The sequence below is a fragment of the Mus caroli genome, unplaced genomic scaffold (genome assembly GCF_978045245.1).
Source record: "Mus caroli unplaced genomic scaffold, Mus_caroli_1 scaffold_10, whole genome shotgun sequence".
In the NCBI taxonomy this organism is placed as follows: Eukaryota; Metazoa; Chordata; class Mammalia; order Rodentia; family Muridae; genus Mus; species Mus caroli.
The window spans coordinates 107,646,750-107,671,270 of NW_028227265.1; the positions used below are offsets into that span (position 1 = coordinate 107,646,750).

Sequence of the window (24,521 nt, forward strand, 5' to 3'; positions counted from 1 at the left end):
TTACACAAAATAGCTTAAACTACTCATTTACTCCTGCACTGAATTCCAGAGCTGGAGAATCTCAGGACTTCAGAGCCACCTCACCCAGCCTTTGCCACTGTGAAGATATAGCTGGCATAAGAGAGAGAGTCTGTAAATGAGGAGTCCCTAAACACACTACCTGGTGGGAGTCAATGCTACAGCAGGAGACACTCAAGTGCAACAGTACAAAGATCCTATGGAGTGGAGGTGCTGGGCCACACTTACTGGGCCTCCTTGGTGGCCATCACTCCATCTGGGGCACGGTTGGTCCCTGTGGTCCTGGAAGAGGAGCCGGGGTGAGGACAGGCCAGGGAAGCATATCCACTCCAAGGCATGCAACCAAGGCTTTGTCCTAGGAAGGTGTCTAGGTCACGTGATCCCTCCAAGCCTTGTTCAACTCTATAATTCAGAGACCGCAGGATTGGAAAGAGGCAGTTTTGCCTAGAACTGAGAGCCACAGGATCATTTTGTGGGAAGAGGTGGGTGGAGCCTTCAGACCCATCCCCAGCAGGACAAGACAGAGTCTTTCTGAGCTTGTGGAACATGAGCCAGCTTACTTTTGCTCCACCTAACGCTTCCACTTCTGAGCTGAGGCTCTGGCTTTCTCTACCCTTTGTCCCCAAGATGTCCCCCCATTCCTGCTTTATTTCTCGCTCTTACAGTTTTCTCTATTGACATTTTCATTCCTTTCCAGGTTTTTGTTGTTGTTGCTATTTCAATGATTCCTGCATGGACTTTTCTCTCTGTGAAAGCATTATATAAACCTAACTTAATCTCTCTGAATACATACATACATACATATATACATACATAACACACACACACACATACACAACTGTATTTTGAAACAGGGTCTCACTATGTAGACTAGGGCGGTTCTGGACTCAGATCCCCCTCCCTGTCTTTGCCCTTTCTCCATGCTGGAATCAAAGGCATGTGCCATCATGCCTAGCCAAGCAATTCTTAAAGGATAAATAAACAAACAAACAGCAAAGACAATTAAGATGGGATAAAATTCAAGAAGTTAAGGCGAGATGGCAGAATTTACAAGGTACTATGTGAGTCCCACAGAGAAGTTAAAAGTCAAGAGAAAAGGGTAGCCGTTATTTCTTTACAGAAAACTATATGGTGGGTTATTATAAATAAGCTTGAGTTTATATCTCAGTGGACCTATAAAAAGTTATTACAGTAAAGAAGCATCATCGATTAAAATCTGAAGAAACTGGAGCATAAGGAAGCAGCCACCTTTCATCTAAGAGAGACCACAGCTGGGCGGGTGGTAAAACTCTGAGTGGATGCTGTGTACCCCGCAACCAGCTCCCACTGGAAATGCGGAAACATCTGTAGTGGAGCTTTATAGATCGATTACCAGCTGCAGCAGAGTATCTTAGGTCCAGTGCTATTTGAAAGGTAGGACAAGAACAAATGGCAGGACTTTATGTATTCATTCCTACTGAAGACGAAAAAGGTCTAGGCATCTCCCATGCATGCTTTCTGTGTGTACGGGGATGAAACCCCCAGGGCCTGGGTTTTTTATATAGATATAAATATTTTTGTGAGGAAATAAATCACTTATCACACGAAATTTTTATCAACTGGCAGTCCTGGGATGGCTTGCTCTAATTCTGTGCCTGAAGTGTTGGACTGCTGGCCAGGTTCCAAGAACTATATTAAGGAAGTACCGTCCTCCAGCTGCATTTAAAATGGAACCTTGTATATAAATAGATATCTTGGCTCTTACATATTTATTTGCTAGTTCTGTTCTGATGGGTTCAGGGGGCTCAAAAAATATGGATGGTACTTACACGACTGTGACCTGCAGCTGTTGGGGGGGAGGATGGGTAGTTAGGGGTTCTCACTGCTTTTTCAGAAAACTGGTATTGGATCCCAGCATCTATGCTAGGGAACTCACAGATGCCCGTATCTTCCAGTTCTGCTTCTAGCCACTGTGGGTACCCTCACAGACACAGACACGCACACAGACACTCTGGGTTCCTAAGACACCACAAACACAATGTGAATAGAGTTGACAAATAATTCTCTATATTTCATGTTTAATTTATAGCTCTCTGTTTGTTGCTCTGACTCCTGAGATTAGTTCCCTTTATAATGGTTTATTAATTATACGTATAGGTGTTTCATCTGCACGTGTGTTTCTGCACCATGTGTGTCCAGTGCCTACAGAAGCCAGAAGAGGGTGATGGACGTGGAGTTACAGATGGTCGTGAGCTGTCATGTGGGTGCTGGGAAATGAACCCAGGTCCTCTAGAAGAGAAACCAATGTTCCACTGAGCCATCCCTCCAGCCCATTCCCGAGCTCCTTGAGCACAGGTTGCTAGGCAGCAGAACAGGTAAGAGAGGACAAGCAATATGATGTGGATTCGTGTGGTGTCTTCCTTGGTAGCCCAGGGAAGAGTCTGGCCAAGTTTCAGAAGCACATCATTAGAGTGTGGAGTCTTCATCAAATGTCACCAGTAATGTGCCAAGCTAGCAGTGCAACAGCTTAAACAGCACAATAGTTTTTGTAATGTTGCTCTTTTGATGGAGAGATTGGTTGGAAATTTAGTAGTTCTTCACTTCTTTCACAGAGATATATATTTTTTTATATTAAGAAATCCTAAGAGCCTTTTGATAGTGCCTTCAAAGAAACACAGACCTAACACACCAGCTGAAGACACAAAAGCGATCGGACAATTGATAAGATGTCTTTGAGGACCATTTCTTTGAGAGGATCTTCAGACATGATCAAGAACTAGCCCTGTGGCTTCATCTTCTCTTTGGCCGAGTTGGACCAAGGGAGAATGCTGTGATGAAAACATAATTAGGAAGTAGCCAGATATAAGCCATGTTTTCATGACATCTTATGTAAGTTCAAAAAAAGGAAAGGCAAAGGAATATATAACTATTTTGATTCTTTTCGTGGCCTATGCCAGAGCATCCATTCAAGCCTGAGCAGAGAGACTCGGATCCCTGCCTACAGTCACCGTTTTAGCCTGAGATACCTCATCATTTCTTGTAAGGCAAGTCTGCCAGCAATGAATTCTCTCGGTTTGTTTGACTTGGACACTTTATTTTGCCATTACCACTTTTAAAGGATAGTTCTGCTGGCTATGGATACTTTCTGTTGTCTTGCCTCCTGCCTTGTGGACCTGGTGTTTTTGAAAACGTGACCAGTTGGCCTTACTGAAGTTCTACTGTATGCAATGGCTGCTTTCCTCCTGGTCCTTTCAAGATTTGCTCTTTTGTTTTTCAGTCTTCCGACTGAAGTCGCATGTCTGGATGTAGATCTCTTTGCGTTATCTAATGTATAGGTTAGTATTTTTCAAATGTGAAAGGACAAACTATTTTAAGTTATCATTAATTATTTTTGAAAAGTTTTCTGCCCCTGCACTGTGAGTGCATGTGTTGTGGGGAGGGATGGGGGGGGGTGTCAGAGTCACGGCCCACCCTGACTCTGAGACAGTGCCTCCCTCGGGTTGCTCCAGAACTTTCCCAGGCAGGCTGTGCCGGCCAGCCAGCAGGTTCCATGAATCTGCCCCTGTCCCCACAGCCCCCACTGTGCTTTCACTGGGACATCACACACAGGCTACCATACCTGGCTTCTTATGTGCATCTGACTTAGGGAAATCACCTTTACAAGGCAAGTTCTTTAATAACTGGGACTGTTTCTACTTCAGACGTTATGATTGCTGTATTTCATAGAGGCTCACATTTCTCAATGGCTCTGCTATGCAGCTGGTATAAGGCCCATACCTCTCCCCTGTGGCCATACTGCTTTGCTCACTGCAGGATCCTCAGAGCTCGGCCACATGTGCTTCAGAGCACACGGCAGGGTCTCCTTCCTAAGACTGAACAATCCCTTGCATTGTATACCAACTTTATGCATCTAGTCACTTACCAAGGGACACCTATGCTGCTTTGCCTCTGAGACATTATGAACACTATTGCTATTAAAATGGGTGTTACAAATGCTTGTTTGGTACCAGGCTTTCTCAGGCACAGGAATGACTTACCAGCCCTACTTTTCTGTTTTTGAGAACCTGCCATGCTGTTTGCTAGCAACCTTACACACCAGCTTCTCCAGATCCTCGCCGATACTGGCTACTTTCCCTCCAGTTCCCCTTTTTTTATAAACCCAGCCATCCTGATAGATTGAGGAAACACATTACTGTGGCTTTAATTCTCATCTCCCCGATGCTCAGTGATGGAGAAGTTTCCACACTGGCTGGCCATTTGTTTACTTGGAGAGATCTCTGATCAGGTCCTTTGCCTGTTTCAAAGTCAAGTCATTTAATGGTTGAATTGTATTTTAAAAATAATATATTCTGTATAGTAAGTAACCTCATTATCAGATATATGATTGGCAATATTCTCTTCCATTCTATAGGGTGTCTCTTTATTGTGCCCTTTGATGTATAGAAGTTTTTAATTTTCATATAGTCTAACAACGTTGCCTGTGCAGTTAGTCTCATATCTCCATTTGGTTCATATATTTGTATATATAGTGTATATATAAATACTTGGAATTGTGGTTTAAATGAGAAGCCCCCCCCCAATAGAACGACTTGGTCCCCTTTGGTGGCACTGTTTGGATGAGTTTACAAGGTTTGCTGGAGAAGTGTGCCACCAGGGGTGGGCTCTGTGAGTCATTCCTAGTGCTTCCTACTGTGGCTTAGGAAGAGAACCCTCAGTTTCCAGCCCAAGCATGGCACTTATGGCTCTGGCAGACCTTGCCCTTCTCCCCCGTTCCCTCTGCCTTGCTAATCCAGTAGATTACATTCCTAAAGCTAGCCACCATGGTCTGTTCTCTTTATTTGGCTCCTTCCTCCTCCTGAGGCTGACCACCAAGGTCTGGCTATCAAAGAATGGAAGCTCAGCAATCAAAAGCTCCCTTTGGCTCACATACTTAACATGCCCAACTAAACTTAAACACCTCATTGAACACGGGGCTTTCCCTTTTATCTTTATGAACTGCCATTTTCCTATCTGCCACATCTGTCTGCTCTCTATCCAGAGGTGGTCCTTTGTCACTGTCACTGTGCCCAACTCCCCACTAGTACTCTTCTCCCTGTCCTCTATCTCCTGCCTTTGTCTCTTAGTCCCTGCTCTTTGTCCCTCTGGGGCAAATAAACCTCCTTTGGGCTAAGAATGTGGTCCTGGGGGTCCTGAGCTGATACCCTCCCTTCAGTGTGTGTGTGTGTGTGTGTGTGTGTGTGTGTGTGTGTATGGCATGCCAATGTAACCCTATCTATAAAAGAACTCTTCCTACATAATTTTATTTTGTTAAAAACACATTTATAGTGTGTTTTAGAAAGTCTTGTCTACAAAATTTAGTTTTAGAGCTCCCTCAAAAACAGTCTTTACTGAACCTAGACATGCATTACACTGTCCAAATTCCTTATATCTCACAATATTTTTTTGTTGAAAACTGGCCCTTTCAGATAATATGAATTTCAACTCTGGGTACCAAGGTCCTTGGGTTTTTTTGTGTATTTGACTGAACTACTTCTGTGAAACCTACTCCCCACAGTATATACCCACTGACATCTCTGCTTGCGTTCTGTCCTTTACTTTTGTATTGTTGTGGGGCATCCAAATACACTTATTGGTCAAAGGTTGGTTAAGACCTACTGTGTAGCTGTTTCCTCTGAGACTGAAATATTCCATCCAACAGGGAAGCTTCTTGATCAGGAAGGTAAACAACTCAAAATAGCTTCAGGAAGTCCATGAAACTGAACAGATTAACCAGGCCCCTTGCTCCCAGGATAAGCAGAAAAGACAGCTGAGGGCCACTCTTAGACAAGCCAAGGTGTAAAGAAGCCTCTAACACCCTACCACTGGCTGCAAGAAGCAGAAACGAGCTGAGCTGCCTGAAGAGGCTTATCCCATCTGAGTCACTTGGAAAGGAGGACTCTAACCTGAGTGTCTGCAGGGTTGTACTGTGTGTTCCAGGTTTTCAACTTTGTAAGCTGTCACCCATGCTGGGGTGGGCTTTAGTAGCGCAGCTGTCTTAGAGTTGGACTTTGGTAGATTCTGTACTCTGGTCTGCGTGGACTCAGAAATGGGGGATCTGAGTAGATATCTGTGTAGCGTCTCCCCAAGAACTCTTGTCGCACAATACTACCCTCTCAAAGACTCAAAAGTCCACCCTTCACCATGGTGTATGTGACTTGCAGATGGCTCTCAAGGCTTGGCTTAGGGACCCAGGGTACATGAGATGCCTGACAACCAAGGACATCACAAAGCTGGAGAGCCGGCTCAGTGGTCAACAGCACCACTGCTGTTTCAGAAGACCCAGGCTTCATTCTCAGTGCCCACATGGCAGCTAACCAGCACCTGTAGCTCCAGGCCTCGACGTTGGGGGCACCCGGCATACACATAGTGCTTAGAAACACACGAAAGCAAAACACTGATACACATAAAATAGAAGTAAATCTAAAATGCCACATTTGAAGGTCAGCACAATGGCATTCTTTGGGGGACGGAGCTACTATGTAGTCTATCTGTGGTAATGGATCTAAAAGCCTGCGTGTGTAAAAGTTTACAGATATATACCAGGAAAAGGGATTTTTTTTCAAGTGAAAAAGTTGTCAGGGGCTGGTGAGATGGCTCAGTGGGTAAGAGCACCCGACTGCTCTTCCGAAGGTCCAGAGTTCAAATCCCAGCAACCATATGGTGGCTCACAACCATCCACAACGAGATCTGACGCCCTCTTCTGGAGTGTCTGAAGACAGCTACAGTGTACTTACATATAATAAATAAATCTTTAAAAAAAAAAAAGTTGTCAGTATTTACATTTAGAGAGATGTTTGAACTGTGCTGCTCATAAGAGTTAGATTCAGTTCATTACTGAATTCCCAGAAGCTGAGTATTTAATATTCCCCAGGGAAGTAGACAACAAAACCTTTCCTGTTATTACACCTCTGCCTCTTCAGAACACGACAGTTAACTTAAAAATTATTCTAAAGCTTAGCACTGAATACAGTAAAGCCAAACTCTCATGCTTGATCGTAGCTTAGGCTATGGAGCATTTTCTTTAAGCAACATTTTAGGTTTATCAATTACTGGCAAGTCTAGCAGGTTGCTATGACATAAAGAACAAGGAAACTCCAAAGCAACGCAGTCAACAGAGGAGACGGCCGAAACAGGCCCGGGAGGCATTTAGCTGCGTGTTCTTCCTTCTCAGCCCAGCTCTGCCCAGCCTGAAGAAAGCAACATGGCTTGAGAGAGTCTCTGTCCCTGCTCCACTCGCCACTTAAATTTCAGGTCAGGTCTACAGTAAACACTTTGTACACACCTCTGTACTAGACGGGCTCGGCTGAAACTCCTAACTGGACGTAGGCTTACTACATTCACAGCTCTCACTCCTGCTTTCTAGTCCTCAGAGTGAGGCAGGAAAAACAAAACTCAAATGAACAGATAAAGAAGGAAAAAAAAAAGCCCAAACTAAGATCTATTCCATTCCCCTCCTCCTCCCCTGCCTCCCCCTCTGCCTCCCCTCCCCCAAATGCCACCCTTTTTCACTTGACAGTTCCCAAGCTTGCTTGGCTGCTCTGGCCATCTTGAAGAGGTAAAAATGCTCTCTCTCGCTCTCACTCTCTCTCTCTCCTTCCTCTCCACTGTCATTTTACTTTGAGCTACTGCACTTGCAAAGAATTCTCTTATCAAATTTTAAACAACTATTCATTGCACCTCAGGGTAACACATGTAGCTGTGTTTGCAGACACAGGTGGGTTCTGGAACTGTCTGCAGTGGTGCTCCTAGCGGCATCAGGATGACTGGGGGGAAGCAGTACTCTCTGAAACTGCTGGGGCTCTTGGTAAGCACTGGTGAGACAGGCCCATACAAGGATCATCACGTTGGCAATAGTGTCTAGGCAGCTTATCGATGCCATCCCCTTTCTCCCTGCCACTTGGCTCTTTCCTGAGGTCCACAGCACATGGTTCCACCATTTCTTACTTTAATCGTTACCCTGAACTATGTATAGTGCTCTGCCAAATTTAAATGGATAACCTAATAACAGAACAACTGTTTTGTCTGGTTTAAAATATGTTGAGTCCCACCTTCTTCCTCTTGTACTGAATGTGACATCCCGGACTATGTGAGGTGGGACTGGAGTTGCAGCCATGAGTCAGACTCTTGCTAACCACCTCTAGTGTGGCACAGGTAACAGGGTTACACTTGATCAGTCCCGGCCGCACACCCATCTGTGTTGCTACGGTAGGCCTCTTCTCAGGGGTCAGCGAAGCGCATGCCTTAAAAAGTAGGTCAAGAATTTGAAGGAGAGCGATGAGAGGAATTTGGGAGGATTTGGAAGGAGAAAAGACAAGGGGAAATACTGTAATTAAATTATAACCTCAAATATAAAAAAATTTAAAAGTAGGTCAAATTTTTGATGATGAAAATAATATGTACTTATAGAAAAGAGAACAACGAAGACTGTTTCTAGCTCGCTACTTATCACTAAAGTTTGTGCTCAGCCTGCTTTGTCCGCTGGCTGAGGCCCTACTTACATAAGCTTCCAATAGCTGCCTAGACAGACTCCAATCTGTATAACCATAGAGGTTAGCTGCAACGTAAGGGAGTAGGGGTGCGGGAGGCTCGCCCAAGGAAGGGGGAACAGAACATACAGTTAAGGTGGGGGTGGGCGGGAACTGAAGCAGGGGAGTCAATCAGGGAAGGCAGGCACTAAGGGAGGGATATAAAAAGGGCCAGGTAGCACAACGGGCTATCTGGGGGCCATGTGGAAACCTACCCCAGTAGAAGCTTCTTAAAAAAAAATATATATATATATATGTATATATGTATATATATATATATATAAAAAGAAAATATAAATGAAATCTCAAAAATAGGGGAGACAAAACCACAACTAGACATCTCTCACCCCCCACCCCCAAGTAAAACCTCCAGTAACAGAAAGCTGTTGGCCAAAGAGGTGCCATGGAAACCCCTAAACAACTCAGGCGATTGCCAAAATTATTGGTCATTCCCCATAAACTGATGGTAAGGCCCATTGCTGAAGATAACAATTACATATCTCATTGAACACAAAGTAACGCTGGTGCCTAACTAGAACCTTCACCCCACCCCCACCCCTCACCCCTGCTGTTGCCTGGTGTCCATGTGCTGCAAAGTACTCTGCATGCTGCCTGAGGAGAAGGGTAAACATCAAACCAACTACAAACTCTTCAGTCTACAACAGTGACCTGCCTGCACGATACACGGGTCCAATGGTGGCACAAACGCTGTGGGAGTGACCAACCACTGTCTGCTCTAAGTGATTTAAGACACACCTCATGAAACAGAACCCATGTCTGGCACTGCTCAAGTGGCTGAGAACCTGAGACTAGCTAAGTCATAGACCTAGAGGAAACCCAAACACTAGTGTTTTGCTAAAGATACATTGTAATAAAATGACTGCAAATGACATTCTGCCACAGCCAGAGATCAGTGTCTCACTCAGCAGCCATCGGAGAAGCGCTTCCTCTGGAAGTAGGTGTAACTAACACAGTGACCCACAACTGGACAATATGCAGAGAGTGAGTGGCCTTGGAACACTCAATCCTAATGTAGTATCGTCTTCAAACCCCTCCCACCTCAGGGATCTCTGTGAAAGAGGAGGCAGAAAGATTCTAAGAGCTACAGTGGATGGGTGATACCAGGAAAAGAAGGTCCTCTGAATCAGCTGAACAAGGCGCATATGAACTCAACTCACAGCAGCAAGAACAGAGCCTTCACAGGCTCAAGCCAAGCGGAAATGACCTCCCGTCCCTAACCAACTGCAAACCACTAGCACAGGAAAAATTACGTTTCCTCCAATGGAGTCTCACTGGGTATATAAGCCCATGCCCCAAAGTAAAAGGCCAGTACACCAACACAACAGAGCCAACAGAGAAGAACGATGGTGTTTTTATAGATTGCTTTCTGTAGTGCTTTGTTTTGACATTTAAAAAACTCTTACTAATTTTGCTTGTGTGTTATTTTCTGTTGTGTGAGTGTGTTTCTTGTGCTTGTTCCTTATTTTAAAACAATCTTTGTTTTCTATAAAGAGAGAAGGCATGGAGCTGGGTAGATGGGAGGAGAAAGCACGGATCTGAATCTACTGAATGAAAAAGTATCTTCAATTAGAAACGTTGACTAGAGAGAAGGACTGCTTACATGTGGTATATAGCATCCTGTTCCCAGACATATATGTAGAAATGTTTTCTAGATAAACGGGACCGACGCCCATGTGAACTCATAGAGACTGTGGCAGTATGCATAGCGCCTGCACAGGTTCAAGCCAGAAAGGGCAAAGGCATCACTAACTTAAGATGCATTTACACGACCTGCAAAATAAAGTCAGGGGGTCAGTGTGGGGTACTGTTAGGAGTCACCTGTACAGGAACAGGGTCATAAATAAACAGTACTTTATAACCTAATTTAGTCACTACACATAGAATATCACCATTTCAAATGCTATACAGTTTTGCACTACTGTGAGTTACTATAGATCAACCTTTATATTTTTGGCAGAATTTTATTGAATTAATAGGTAATTCTTACATTTTCTAATAATAAGTGAGAAGCTTCCCCCGAGCCTCTGTGTCCTGCTCTAAGGCCTTGCTTCTCCCCAGCCTCTGTGTCCTGCTCTAAGGCCTTGCTTCTCCCCAGCCTCTGTGTCCTGCTCTAAGGCCTTGCTTCTCCCCAGCCTCTGTGTCCTGCTCTAAGGCCTTGCTTCTCCCCAGCCTCTGTGTCCTGCTCTAAGGCCTTGCTTCTCCCCAGCCTCTGTGTCCTGCTCTAAGGCCTTGCTTCTCCCCAGGCTCTGTGTCCTGCTCTAAGGCCTTGCTTCTCCCGAGCCTCTGTGTCCTGCTCTAAGGCCTTGCTTCTCCCCAGGCTCTGTGTCCTGCTCTAAGGCCTTGCTTCTCCCCAGCCTCTGTGTCCTGCTCTAAGGCCTTGCTTCTCCCCAGCCTCTGTGTCCTGCTCTAAGGCCTTGCTTCTCCCCAGCCTCTGTGTCCTGCTCTAAGGCCTTGCTTCTCCCCAGCCTCTGTGTCCTGCTCTAAGGCCTTGCTTCTCCCCAGCCTCTGTGTCCTGCTCTAAGGCCTTGCTTCTCCCCAGCCTCTGTGTCCTGCTCTAAGGCCTTGCTTCTCCCCAGCCTCTGTGTCCTGCTCTAAGGCCTTGCTTCTCCCCAGCCTCTGTGTCCTGCTCTAAGGCCTTGCTTCTCCCCAGCCTCTGTGTCCTGCTCTAAGGCCTTGCTTCTCCCCAGCCTCTGTGTCCTGCTCTAAGGCCTTGCTTCTCCCCAGGCTCTGTGTCCTGCTCTAAGGCCTTTAGAAACAACTACATGGAAGGAGGCAGGGCTTGCTATTCCAAGCCACACTGTTACTTCTAATGGCACATCAGGAACTGGCTTTAAACTGGTTTTTGAAACAACTTTATTTTTCCAAGAAAGAAATTCCAAAGAAGAATGCCTGTTCAGTAATGAAAATAGCCTTGTTTTGAGGGAGGCATGATTGGACCAGATCTGGAGACACACTTCGTAATCATATGCTGTACTCTGAGCCCCTCGTTCCAATAACAGTCTTTTGAGTTCTATCATTAAGAAGTTAATGATATATTTGGATTTTTTAAACATGCTGGGTATGCAGTTGAGATTTTGTGTGTTTAAAGGAGACAGCTAAGACTCATGCAGGATTCTAGAAATCAGTTCTTGATGACTTCTGGATTGGTGAGCGATTACCATGCTCCCAGGATTTCATATATTCTGAAACTGACACAGATGTACCAAACGAAACCAAACAACTTTTGCAGCCTGGTGCCTGAGGCTTTCCCACATATAATAAGAGCCCAGACCAAAGCAACTATCAATATACACACTTCCTGCTGTCCCTCTCTGTCCCTTCACAGGGAAAAGTAGAGTTTGAGCTAAAGTGTCTGTACCTGTCCTTTTCACTTTAAGGACATTTTAATGGTCTAAAAATATGTAATTAATTCTATCTATAAAAGCCAAAGATTCTACCTCTCCTCTTTCAAGTGCTAAAATCCTAAGGCCATCGTTCCCTGGCAAAGGGAGTGGATGTTCTTTTGGCTATGGTGGTGTTGCTCATCTGATACTTTTAAAACAACACTGAAAAACCATGCCCTCACAAAGCCCTTTCTTCATTAAAGCCACAAAAGCTTTGTACTAAAGGCTAGACAGGGTGGTTATGTTTTCAACCAGAAACCATTCCCTCAAGCAAAAGCTACAAAGGAGGATGTAAGAAAAGGCAAAGACATCACTAGATTAAGATGCATTTACATGACCTATAAAAAAGTCAGGGGTCAGCATGGGGGACTTCTAGGACACAATAATTGGCTTGGGCAAGGTACCAATTGCTACTTGCTCAAGTCAGCAGAACGCATGAAATCCAAGAGGGCAGAGCCTAGCTGGCTCTGGACATGCTGACCAAATAATCCAACTCCACGTGCCTGCTATGTGCACCACTGGATAATTTGCTCCAGAAGGGAGTGTCAGCTGAAACAAGTCCCTATCCTGAGTCTTCAAAGGAGGCAGGGTGCGTCATACTCTGCTCACACCCTCTTCAGGTCTTTCTAGGTGGCCATCTACTTCTGACTGCAGCATGCTACCCACTGACTTGTCTTTTCCAGTGGAGGTGGAAGAGTTGGGGAATCAGTTAAAGTCAAACTTTGTCTGCAGCTACCTCTCTTCTGACAGAGACTTCATGAAGACCATGAATGATCTAGTCAACTGTCTGTGACACAGTGACCATGGGCTACTGGTGGAGTCAACTGGGAAGGGGGGACATCTATTTAGCAACACTACCTAAACCCATTACTGTACACCTGACAGCTTTAGCAACACTGCTTAAACCCACTACTGTATGCCCAATAGCTTTAGCAACACTACTTAAACCATTGCTGTATGCCTGATATACTGTATAGCCCACACTACCACTCATTTCTCATCTCTTTGTATCTCCATTTTAAACTGCTGCTGCTGGAGCTGAAGCAACAGCTTAGCAGCTACACTGGTTATTCTTCTAGGGCACCTGGATTCTATCCCTAGCACCCACATGGCACACACTCACACATACATATGTACATATGAATAAAATTAAAACCTTTTTAAAAAAAATACTATCAAGGCAAGGATGTGCTTCAATGGGGAGTACTTACTTTTAGTATGGTGTGAGGTCCTGGGTTCCACTTCTAGCACAGAAACCAAAACCCCAAACAAACGAACAAGTAAACAAAGATAGGCACTGTCTTAATTAACGAATCCAGGTAAGTCAACGCAGTATTTCCCAGGTTAAATATTAAGTGACCGAAAGAAATCCGGAGTCAAGGCAGGGTTAGAGGGACTTTGGGAGATCATTTATCTCCGGACTTCAGAGAGAATACTAAAAATATTGCAAATAAATTTAAACCCAGGTTCATATGACTCCAAGAAGAAAAGTTCCCAGCATCTGTGTTCCCCTTTTGTGATAATTTTCTTCCTAATACCCCATGCATGGGACATCAGAATCACCTTACAGCACTGTTAAAACAGCCTTGCACTCCAGCCTTCCCACTTGGAATCAGCGGGTCTTGGTGGGCCTGAGAATCTGTTCCCAGGCAATGCTGATAGGTCACAGGCGCACCTTGGCAATCATGGTACCTGACCCTTTACACTCCAAAGGGAGCACACACCAGCTGTCCATCATTATCCCTGGGATGGGCACACGTATCTGAACGAAAATGCAAGTCTCTTCTAGGCTATATAACAGAAGTCCTCCAACCTCTTATTTGTAGTTATAATTTCTAACATGTGATTTCCCCCCTTTCTTGAGTTTTTTTTTCGGAGTCCCTCCAAGTTTCTTTCAGATGAAGAGCCATAAACAAGACCCAGAACCTGAGTCGGTGAGCCGCCACAGCCGATGTCAAGAACCGAACGATTCAGACCAATTTTTCGTATTTGCACGCATCACCCGCTTGTATCCACGCCTGCCCGGGGAACTTTCCTGCGTCAGGTGCTTCTGACTCTTTGTGAGCTGCAGTAATGTTTCACAGACCTTCTTAACGCTTATCTTCTGAGAAACTCAAGACGCTGTCTTAAAATATCAGACAGATGACCCATCATTTTAAGACAGAGCAGGGCCAGGCGGCATCCAAGAGAGAAAATATAACCCAGAAATCAAGGTCTATTTAAACAGTTTCGTTGAGGAGGCTGCTTCCCACTTCTCCGGTGGGTCTGCTGCTCCCACCCGGCAACAGCTTCAGGTGAAGTGAACCTTCAGAGGCTCCTTTGTGGCAGGAAGGTGACAAGGCCTGGGAGTGGGCTCTGGGCTGCCCCACTTACCCACAGTTGCTGCCTAGGGCAAAGAGCCAGTCCCAATCCCGGGTTGCAAATGCAGGGATAAACAGAACTCCGCCGTGCCCTCCACGCGCCCCATGCTCTCACCTCCCACGTCTCCCCCAGCATTGTCTTCTTGCTGGTTTGTTTACTGCATGTCAGGGCCCCCCTTTTTCCATGCTGCGGCTGTTTAGCACGTGAGTTCTTTGCGAGTGGGAACTATGCTCTCTTTGTGTATTGTGTGTGCTGTGGAGGTGCTTAGCACATGCTGAATAACAACAGCAGGCCCAGTATTTCCCAGAAACATCAGCATTCTTCCCATCAGTCAGCTATTGACTGCAGGGCAGTCAACACAGGCGCTGCAGAAGGCTTCGATCATCCGGCCCATTCCCCTCACATCTCACCTAACACAGCTGAAACAGGTACAGAGCAAGCTCTTTCTGCCGGATTGCCTTTACAAAGAACGTTCCAGGGATGTGATCGCTGAGCAAAGGCAGCCTGCTACAGACCGTAGCTGCTTGTATCCATACTGACAGAGCCCTCTGACGGCTCTGGAGAAGTAACTCAGTTGTGAGTAGCTGAGGTCTTAGATTCCGTTCACAGCCCCACACAGACTGACCAACTGACGGACCAGCTAAACAGACAGGCTGTGAATAAAGGGGAGGCAGGCAACAGGCTTCCTGCTGGGCTCCTCAGAACAGAAGGTTGTACTCTGTAATTAAAAGAATCAAAGTATACCTACTGCCTGGGCCGCTGTCAGGTCAAAGCCTCTGGAGAGCTAGATCTAAAGAAGCAAGAAGGAGGAAGGTAAGAGGTCAGGCAGGCAGCCAGAGAGCAGCGCCTACAGGACCAGAGGGTGGAGGTAGAGTAGAAAGGCGGCCACACACACACACACACACACACACACACACACACACACGGGTCACAGCTGGGCTCTTCCTGCTGTATGGAGACACCTGAGTTTCTTAGCATGTGACCTCGAATCTGTGACCATGTAGCTGAGCCCCTTGTGACCGATTACATTCTAAGGCACAGCAAGCCAACAGAGCTTCCACTCATGAGAGGCCTCTGACAAGTGTCCCTTGTGTCATGGGGCACAGAGGAGAACTGCAGAGAGTCACAGAACTGGCCACACTGAGGGCCAGGAAGTCCACGCTGAAGAACTCCTCTCCCACTCTCCTACATCCTTTCACCGCACAGAAACCACTAACGCACACTCTGCAAGTGTTGATGAGCATCTTAACAATTTGCCCAGGAACACATGCTTCCCACTCATAGATAAACCTCTTTCTGTTACATTAAAAATGGATAAATTCTAATCAGCTTTTCTTCGGGGCAGGCAGGATTAAAAACTACAATGGTCAACTTAATTTTAGCTTGAAAACCAGCACAACTATAGTACGCCATTACAAACACCTCCCGGGGGCCTCGGGTAAGGACAGGGCTGTAACATGCCTGTGAGGACCTGTTTATCCCGAAGCATCTGCTGGGACAGAATCCCTTCTGCTCAGGGTGACATGAGTGACTTCTCTGTTATACTTACAGATTTCTCTCCTGCTCAGAAAGCTAAGCTTCAAAAAATGTTTCTCTCTAAAAATAGCCTAGGAATTCAGTTCTATTTTCAATTCTTACATATTTTTCCTACTGAATGCACCACTGAAATTTTTCTCTCATTGTTGACACCTTATGTCATTTGTATTTAAAAATCAGGCAACTCATAACCTCAAAGAAGTCTTTACATACAGTTTGGCATTCAGGACACTAACCCTGGGTGTGTCTCTGTCTTTGCTTGTAGATGGAGCAATGGGCGCACAACTGCTTCATTAAAGATCAGCAGTCCTAAAGCGGGTGTGCTTTACACGCTAACTGATAAGGGGGTTTCTTTCTGGTTCTGATAGAAACAAGTTGCTTGACTTGAAGTCGTTCTACTTTAAGTGTAAACATAGTTCAAACTAAGCAAGGTGACGGGTTTAGTTTAAAGTAATACTGAAAGTAATACTGAAATTCCGTTTGGTTCAGTCTAGATATAAGTTGGGACTGACCAAACTGAAAGGCAGTCAGTCAGGTGCTTTCGATACGGTCGATAACTCAGTCAACTGGAACACCCTTTAAGCCACCCTCTGAAACCTTCCTTAAAAAGTTTTTTTCTTTTGGAGAATAAAGGTCTATTTTCTAAGTATAAACTTTTCCTTTTAAAAGATGCTTTCCATGTATAGGCTCAGCAAGTTAACACTTGCTAGCCTCTTGTTTCTGCAATGTATCCACTTGAGAAGGGTATTAACTTTTTACATGTTTCCCCCAACAGTAACTACCCCAGAAAATAAAGTTAGAGACACACTGTAACCATTTCTACTAATCTAACATTTTAACATGCAAAATAAGAACTAAGCTACATTTTTAAAGATAAAAATAAAAATTAAGAATCAAATACTCTCTGCAGGAAAATCTGAATACTCTGAGACGCTCACGGCCCTGCACATGTAAAGAAAACACTATACCACCGTTCTGACACGGCCGGGGTGTAGATCAACGCCAGTCTTCCCAAGGCAGATAAAATTACCATGACAGTCACTTTAGGAAGATTTAAGGTATGAAGAACAAAGAAACGTCTTAAAAATTCTCAGAGTACTCACAAGTAGTTCGGAAAGAGATCTGAACCACAACTCTTCAGATGTCTGCTCTCCGGCTCATACAACCTGAAGTCTGAAATAGATAGCTATCGCACAGGCCCAGAAGTCACACTTCAGCTTACTAACTTCTACTTGGGTAAACAGTTTTACAACTCATAGAACAAACGCTGGCTAAAATTAACTACAGCCGAGCAGCAGGCAGGAACACGCTGGTTTGCATCATGTGGGCTGGGATTTATTCACTAGGACAACACTGGTGTCCTCTTTAATGGGAACCCCGCCAAGGGGCGTGCCCTGCCGAACAATGCACGGCATCATGAGTACTCTAATTACTGAACTCAGTTGAATAGTACTAACTTACTTTAAGTCGGTTCTGCAAGTACCAACAGAGAAAGAGTAATACAGTCTTCTCCGGTCTTCTCCAGAACAGGCAAGCACTTGATGTTCAAGCACATTCATATCAGACAACTTTGGCAACCAGGTGGCAGTGGTGCCTGCTCTTCGCAGCACATCTGTGAGATTACCCACCAGCTTTCGGCTTTTCTTCTGTACTTCCCAAGGAGGTGCTGTGAGGACACACGTTCACTTAAAAAACAAAACCCACCACTGAGAACTAACATCTCCAACTTACCAAATACGCTTTACAGCGCATCTCACTGTGTGGCTGGCTACAACTGGAAAGGAGATCCTCTATTGGAACAAATGAACATTCTCAAAGCATACTGAAACCCAAGCAAACAGTTCAAGACTCCAAGAACGCAGCCAATATTTAAAAGAAAACCAGAACACAATGCATTGTTTAAAAACCACCAATGCTCTCACTAACTACAACGTAGAACAAAGGCGCAGTCTGCAGCATCTAACATGGATGATTCAGACTGGTTTACTTTAGGCATTTCAGTTCTGATGGCAAACTTTGCCCTGAGTGGACACTTCATCAATCAAACCTCCAGTCACACAGTCACTCCCCCCACAAAGGATACAAAGTAACTCAATGGCTCAAAAGCAACTGGATTGCACCATCTTTCTCCAAAACCCTCTATGACATGACTCCGTATTAACAGCACACCTAAAATCCTCATATCTATCTTCTCAGAGCTACTTGTTTTCCTAATTTAAAAACGCCATGGGGATTTATTAGACTTAGACTTCAGGGGATTTACTAGATCTGAGTTCATGGTCTTCAGCATGTCCCTCTACAGCAATGGTTCTTAACCTTCCTGGCCGCTACTCAGACAGTTCACCATATCATGGTGACCTCCAACCATAAAATTACTTGTTTCTACTTCATAACTATAATTGTGCTACTGTTATGAATCGTCGGGGTATCTGATATATGGCCCCACAAAGGGCTGCGACCCACAGGTTGAGAATCATTGCTCTATAGCATTGCATCTACTGCATGGACCATTGAAACACAACCATACTCTTAAGAAGCACAGCCTGTCTGTGCTAAGCATGCCAAACATTGCTGTTGCCGTACTCTCACTGGCAGAAACTGGTAACTCCTCACGCTGTTCATAACGACTGCTGGCTGCACATCTGTCCCATGTCCAACTTAGGTTCTCCAGAGAGTGCACATATGCCTCTCTGTAACAGCCACTGGTATGTGCTCTATGTCACTGCAACCAAAGTTCCTGGACATGGGCACTGTCATCCCGTGATGAAAGAGAGTAAGTTATGATAATCAGAAGGCTAAACTCTAATTAATAAGCATTTTCAGCAAACTTACGCTAGAATCCTTCATGCCAGAAGAGGACATTTGTGAGGTTGATTTTGACAGAATTATTACCCCCAAATGCCTGCATCTAATAGCAAAACGTTTTCTCTGTTCTAATCTGGCACGGAAAGGTGAACTGACCTTTGCATCGGTTTGCACCACAGATGATCCAGACTACACTGGAAGGTCTACTTTGAAGCAAGAAACTCTGAGAGCATTCTCGAGTTCCTCTTACGTCAAACACACGAAGTGTGAGTCTAATGCTTACTTAACAGCAGCCACACCTGCCTGAAAATGGAGGAACCAAAACCTACAGGGAAAACAGTGCACCCCTAACATACTTCAGATACTTGGCCACCCCCTCTTTGTAGGTGAAAAGACTGATCTTCTAGATCTAGAATAGGTGTATCGAACCCCTGATACTGCAAAGTTCAACCTGGACAATGTGCGATCGAGTTATATTTTTTCCATAAAAAAACTCCTATTTTAATAAATTTATTGGGTCATAGTCATAGAGATCCTTAGAGTACATTTGACCTCTGGGATTCAAAGACTAAAGACTTTGCATCCTCAACCTCTAAAATAAACAAAATGGCTTGTGTTCATTGCAACAAACGAGCCAGAGGAAGGGTCTCTCTGAGGTGTGGTACTCAGTTACAAGCCTGTGGCGCAGCCCTGGGGAGCTCCAGTTCCCACACCAGGGAAAAGGGCAGGGATGAGACCCAGCGCCTAGGTAGTGAAGGAGTTCATCTTAGTTATCAAGTGATGCTGCAGAGAGTCAGGAGCACACAAACCTTCGCTCTTAAATGAAGATTGTTTGCTGATGAAGTTGACATTTAGGATCCAGAATAAATGAACATTCCATATTTTACTTTGGAGTCCTCAAAGAGTCATGGACTTCTCATGGTGAAGAGAGAGATGAAATAGTCCAAAATATCTAAAAATTGCACCTAGACACAGCAACAAGGAGTCGATTCTGAGCTCTTTATAGTTGATCTAAATATTGGAAGCGGTAGAACTGGGGGAAACTTCAGGGTTTACAAGGGTCCCCAGTTTTTTAGAGGATTATACAAAACATTCAAATCCTTAACAAAGTGAATGCTTAAAAAAAAAAAAAAAGAAAAAGAAAAAGAAAAAAACAAATGTAGCAACCCATTCGGGAGGAAATTCATCAGATGGAAGCTGTAGGCTTAGACATAAGACACCACCTATGGACTATGTGACATCAGGGGCTTTGCTGGCCTCTCTGTGTGTCTGCTTCCTCGTGTTAAATGGTAACAATAATGCTGACATCAAAGGACAGCAGAGAGCTCCACGAGATGGCTTTCACACTGGTCTTAGGGTGCTCTCAATAAATGGCTGTGCTGTCGGGATTGTGTCACAGCAATACAGCACCTGGCGAAGATCAATTGGGCATTTAATGAGTGAGGATCAAAAGATCCTCTTTCAAAGCTCAGAGCTTCAAAATATGAAAAGTTGAAAGGAATTTCAAACGATTGCTAAGCATTCCAAAGAAACTGGGTGTGCAAACGCTCTTAAAACCGTGTTATTGCAGTGATCTTTTTAATTTTCCTCTATTATATCACCTAACATGCCTACTGTTGGGAGGGATTAGAATTTGGGATGCTGGCTAAGGAATTCCTAGGGACACCAAGCTGTAGACTATTGCCACAGTGTCTCCATTGATTCTAGCCTAACCACTGGGCAGTCCCTTCCTATGCTGACTCTGGCTTGGTCATAAGGACAGTGGTAAACAGTACCCAGAACCTTGCTGTTGAGATGCAATATCACTCTGTAGTCTAGGATAGCCTCGAACTCATAATCCTGGTGTCTCAGTCTCCCAAGTGGTGAATCACCAGCACATATCACTAGCACCAGTGTATTAGGTGTCTCCTCATACAGCAAACACTCACTAACACACGTGCCTTCATCTTAGCTTCCAAAGGATCACACTGAAATTACCCATAGAAGACTTTGTATTACCACACAAATGCAGAACTCCAAAAGATTAAATAGCCTCTCTTCACTACTTATTTCCTGTCATTTAAAAAAAAAATGTAAATAACTAGCAAACTCAAAACATTTTTTAAAAGCCTCTGGTAATTAGCTACTTCATCATAATTCTTTGATGTAATTTGCATCGGGGTTTTGAGAGTGAAGGCAGTAGTGTTATCATTACTGCTGTACTTGAATAGTTGTTTCATCTGTTGTTAGTAAAACTTTCTAGCAACTGATGAAAAGGTTTAGTTTGCTCCCTGTTTTCTCTACAAAACTACATGCTATGAAAATATTTTCATTATGGATATTTAAAAATTTTCCTATTCCTTGAGAATTTCATATGTATATAATAAAATATCTCATATATAGGTTAAATTTTTTTAAGTATACTAGAATACAGTTAGGAACTTTATTTTTTCTTTAAAGATTTATTTATTATTATAATTAAGTACACTGTAGCTGTCTTCAGACACACCAGAAGAGGGCGTCAGATCTCATGTAGATGCTGGGAATTGAACTCAGAATCTTCGGTAGAGCAGTCAGTGCTCTTACCTGCTGAGCCATCTCGCCAGTCCCCAGTTAGGAACTTTATACTACAAATAGTCATGCACTTGATATTTTTAAGCCATTGACTCTTGCTACTTTAAACGTCCAAGCATTTGCAAGCAGCTTAGGTAAGAACAGCAAGAGGCCTATGGCAGCCTTCCTGTAAGAGTTGTACAGTCTGAGTCAGGGCAGTGTACATGAACCTTTCCCTGATGAAGAAGCAATCGTCCAAAGGGCTAACTAAGAATTCACTCTTACAGGAACGTAGGGAAAGAAGCTTCCAGAGATGTTAACTAAAAAAGGCATTTTGGAGGAAACAACATTTGAATTGAGGTTTCTGCAAGCAGATCCAAGTTTTCAGCAGCAAAGTAATAAGGAGCATTACACAGAAGTTGGAACCACAGAGACAACAAAGAGGGGGCAATGACAGCTAGACTCAGCTTCAGCTTGTGAACTAATGTTCTCTGGACCACTGATGTCACCTGAGGTCTCCAAATCTACGCCATGAAGCATCCAATTAGAGGATGGGGTCCACACTGAGTGCCTCAGTCCCATGGTCTCTAAATGAGGATCATAATTAGAGACGCCTACAGTGTGATTATGAAGGTGGAATGAGCTGTCTGTGTGTGCAGAAGAGTGCCTGGTATAAGCATTTTGTTAAATACATGCTTACACACGCACAATGAGATGGAGAGGAGACAGATGAAGGTATGGACTATGGATAGATGGATACGTTCTCCATTCTCCTCGTGTGTGTGTGTGTGTGTGCGTGCGTGCGTGTGTAATATCAGGGCATGAATCCAAGGCTTTGTGCATGCTAGGCAAAGGTTCTACCACTGAGTTACGTCCGTAGTTGTAGACAGATAGAGATAAACATGGATCTAGATATGTGGATACAGATTTTTAAATATTTATTTTATTTTAGTGTGTGTGTGTGTGTGTGTGTGTGTGTGAGTGTGTGTATGCCTGAATGTATGTATGTGTGGTTGAGGGTATGTATGTGTATCATGTATGTGTAGGAATCCAGAGGGCCAGGAAGGGCATGAGATCCCCTGGAGCTGGAATCACATGCAGCTGTGAGCCTCCATTAAATGACGCAGGGGATGGAACCTGGGTTCCCTGATAAAGCAAGTGTTCTTAGCCACTGAGCCTTCTCTCTAGCCTCATCCTGATACAATTTTATCAGAATATTACCATGGAGTAGAAGGTGCTGAATACACTTTAAAATTCCCCTCTTCTCTTTTGCCTTGCACTCATAGATACTCCTTATATTGGAGTACAAGGCTCAGCCATGTCTTCCTGTTTCTCAACACCAGCTCCTTCAATTACGAGAAGTGAGGCTGTGACTGCTCTCGTCTCAGACAAGGTTTCCTCCTTTCTTTCAGGCAACAGTTCTGTAGCTGGTAATACAAGTCACTGTGCCTAACACTGCTACACAGACACAGCATGGCCACCAGCTTCAAAGGAAGGAGTGTTAATGAATGGAAAAACAAACATAGGCTTATTATACGCAATCTTCATTTTTATAATTTATTGTTGTTTAAGCTAATGTAAAACAAGAAATCTTAAATGAACTCTAATTTGAGAATCAGAAGCAAAGTCAGATATTAGATTTAAAGTCACAGTAATTCAAAAAGTAGATTAACAAAGGCTTGTTAGTTTTAGGTTAATTTTACTTTAGTTATAGCTTCCAACTAAAATTACTGTGTGAGTGTGTATGTGTGCGTGTTCGTGTGCATATGTAGTGCTAGAAATTGAACACAGGACATCATGCATGCTAGTAAAGTGCCTGGCGCCACAGTACAACCCCAGCCCTGAAAATACTTTTATTTTCCTGCCTTGAAAATAATTTTAAATGTAGTTTTATTACCTGAATCAGTCTCTGTTTTGAAAATGAATAAACTAAATACAGTTACCAAGTTATACTAAGAATCTGCTAAAAGCCCTTGAACCCAGCCCTGCCCCACCATGATGAAATAAATATTTTCTTGTAATCGTATCTGTGTCACTTATTTGCTTAGAAAACTTCTTTTTCAGAAACATGGAAAAATAAAACTTTACTGATCACAAATCAAACTTCACTGCTTATTTTCTGTTGAATTAATGAGTTATGCTAGATTGAGAATCATGTGTCCGTTTCTCAGTTTACCTTATCCAAACACAGGAAAACTTAAGAACCAGGCAACAAAAAAACCTGATTTCCCAAGGTTTGTTTGTTTGTTTGTTTTTGAGAATGTTCCTTTTTCTGTCCTCTCTATGTAGCTCTGGCTGTCCTGGAACTTTACTTTGTAGATCAGACTGAGCTAAAACTCACAGAGATCCACCTTCCTCTGCCTCTCAAATGCTGGGATTAACGGTGTTACTTACTAACAGGCCCAGCTAAGCATTTAATTTCTAATTTTCTCCTTCTTTTTGTTGTGATCAGACATGATCTGTTTCCAACCAGATAATCTGAGAAGTTTAGGGAAGGCAGTTTAAAACTAACTTGAAATCATGGAGATGGACTGTTCTGGTTATATCTGGCTATAACCCAACAGATGGCTGACGCCAGGGACGTACTTGAGTGTATCCTTAGATATAATATACTTCGTTTCGAAAGTACTCCAAGGACTACTCCACTACTCATTTCTTAAAGCAATAACAAGAGACAAAAACAAAGCAATAAAAACCCCAAATCAGAAGGATAAGCAACTTAGCTCTAAGAACTATAATAACTCAATGATTATAATAACCCAGGAGGTTGTTCTCATAAACAGAGAAATGGATTCTCTAACAAGCACTGGTTCTCAAGAAGATGGACAAAGAGTCCTGGGACAGGCTTGGTTGCTGTATACTACAAAAGAATAGACAATTATCTATCTTAGACCTTATTGTTTTCATTAGAAGAGTTGGTTCCTATCTTTCTTTGACATCACATTCCTCAAATTGCCGGGCGAAGACACATTTCCCAGTTGTTTGATTCCACCATCAGAAAGCTCTTCGACAATGACTGAAAACTATCCCTTCTGATCTCCTCCATTGAGATTCTTTCGTGTAGATTGTGTTGAAAAAGGAGGCTTTTTAAAAAACTAGATTCCTTTAAAGCTAAGAAAAAATTCTATGTTTAAAGGCTAGATGGAAATGTAAGAGTAACACCCATAAATTTCAACCATTATTTTGGTTTTTAAAAAGGAAAAATTTACAGGGCTGGAGAGCTGGCTCAGCGGTTAAGAGCCTGACTGCTCTTCCAGAGGTCCTGATTTCCAGTCCCAGCAACCCCATGGTGGCTCACAACCATCTGTAACGGGATCCGATG

At 43.8% G+C, this 24,521-nt stretch overlaps 1 protein-coding gene across 3 annotated transcripts in view; it reads right to left on the reverse strand.

The window, feature by feature from the left end:
• The window catches only part of Slc20a2 (solute carrier family 20 member 2), an 86,026-nt gene that overhangs the window by 37,250 nt on the left and 24,255 nt on the right, over positions 1–24,521 (reverse strand). The window contains exon 1 of one of the 3 annotated variants that reach the window (XM_085844097.1): positions 16,966–17,223. The exons of 1 other annotated variant lie outside the window; for it this stretch is intronic. The gene's annotated coding sequence lies outside the window, so the exon portion shown is untranslated. Of the gene's footprint in view, positions 1–13,176; positions 13,198–16,965; positions 17,224–24,521 lie in introns of those variants that run through there. One more of the 3 variants, XM_085844098.1, reaches the window with a different exon arrangement.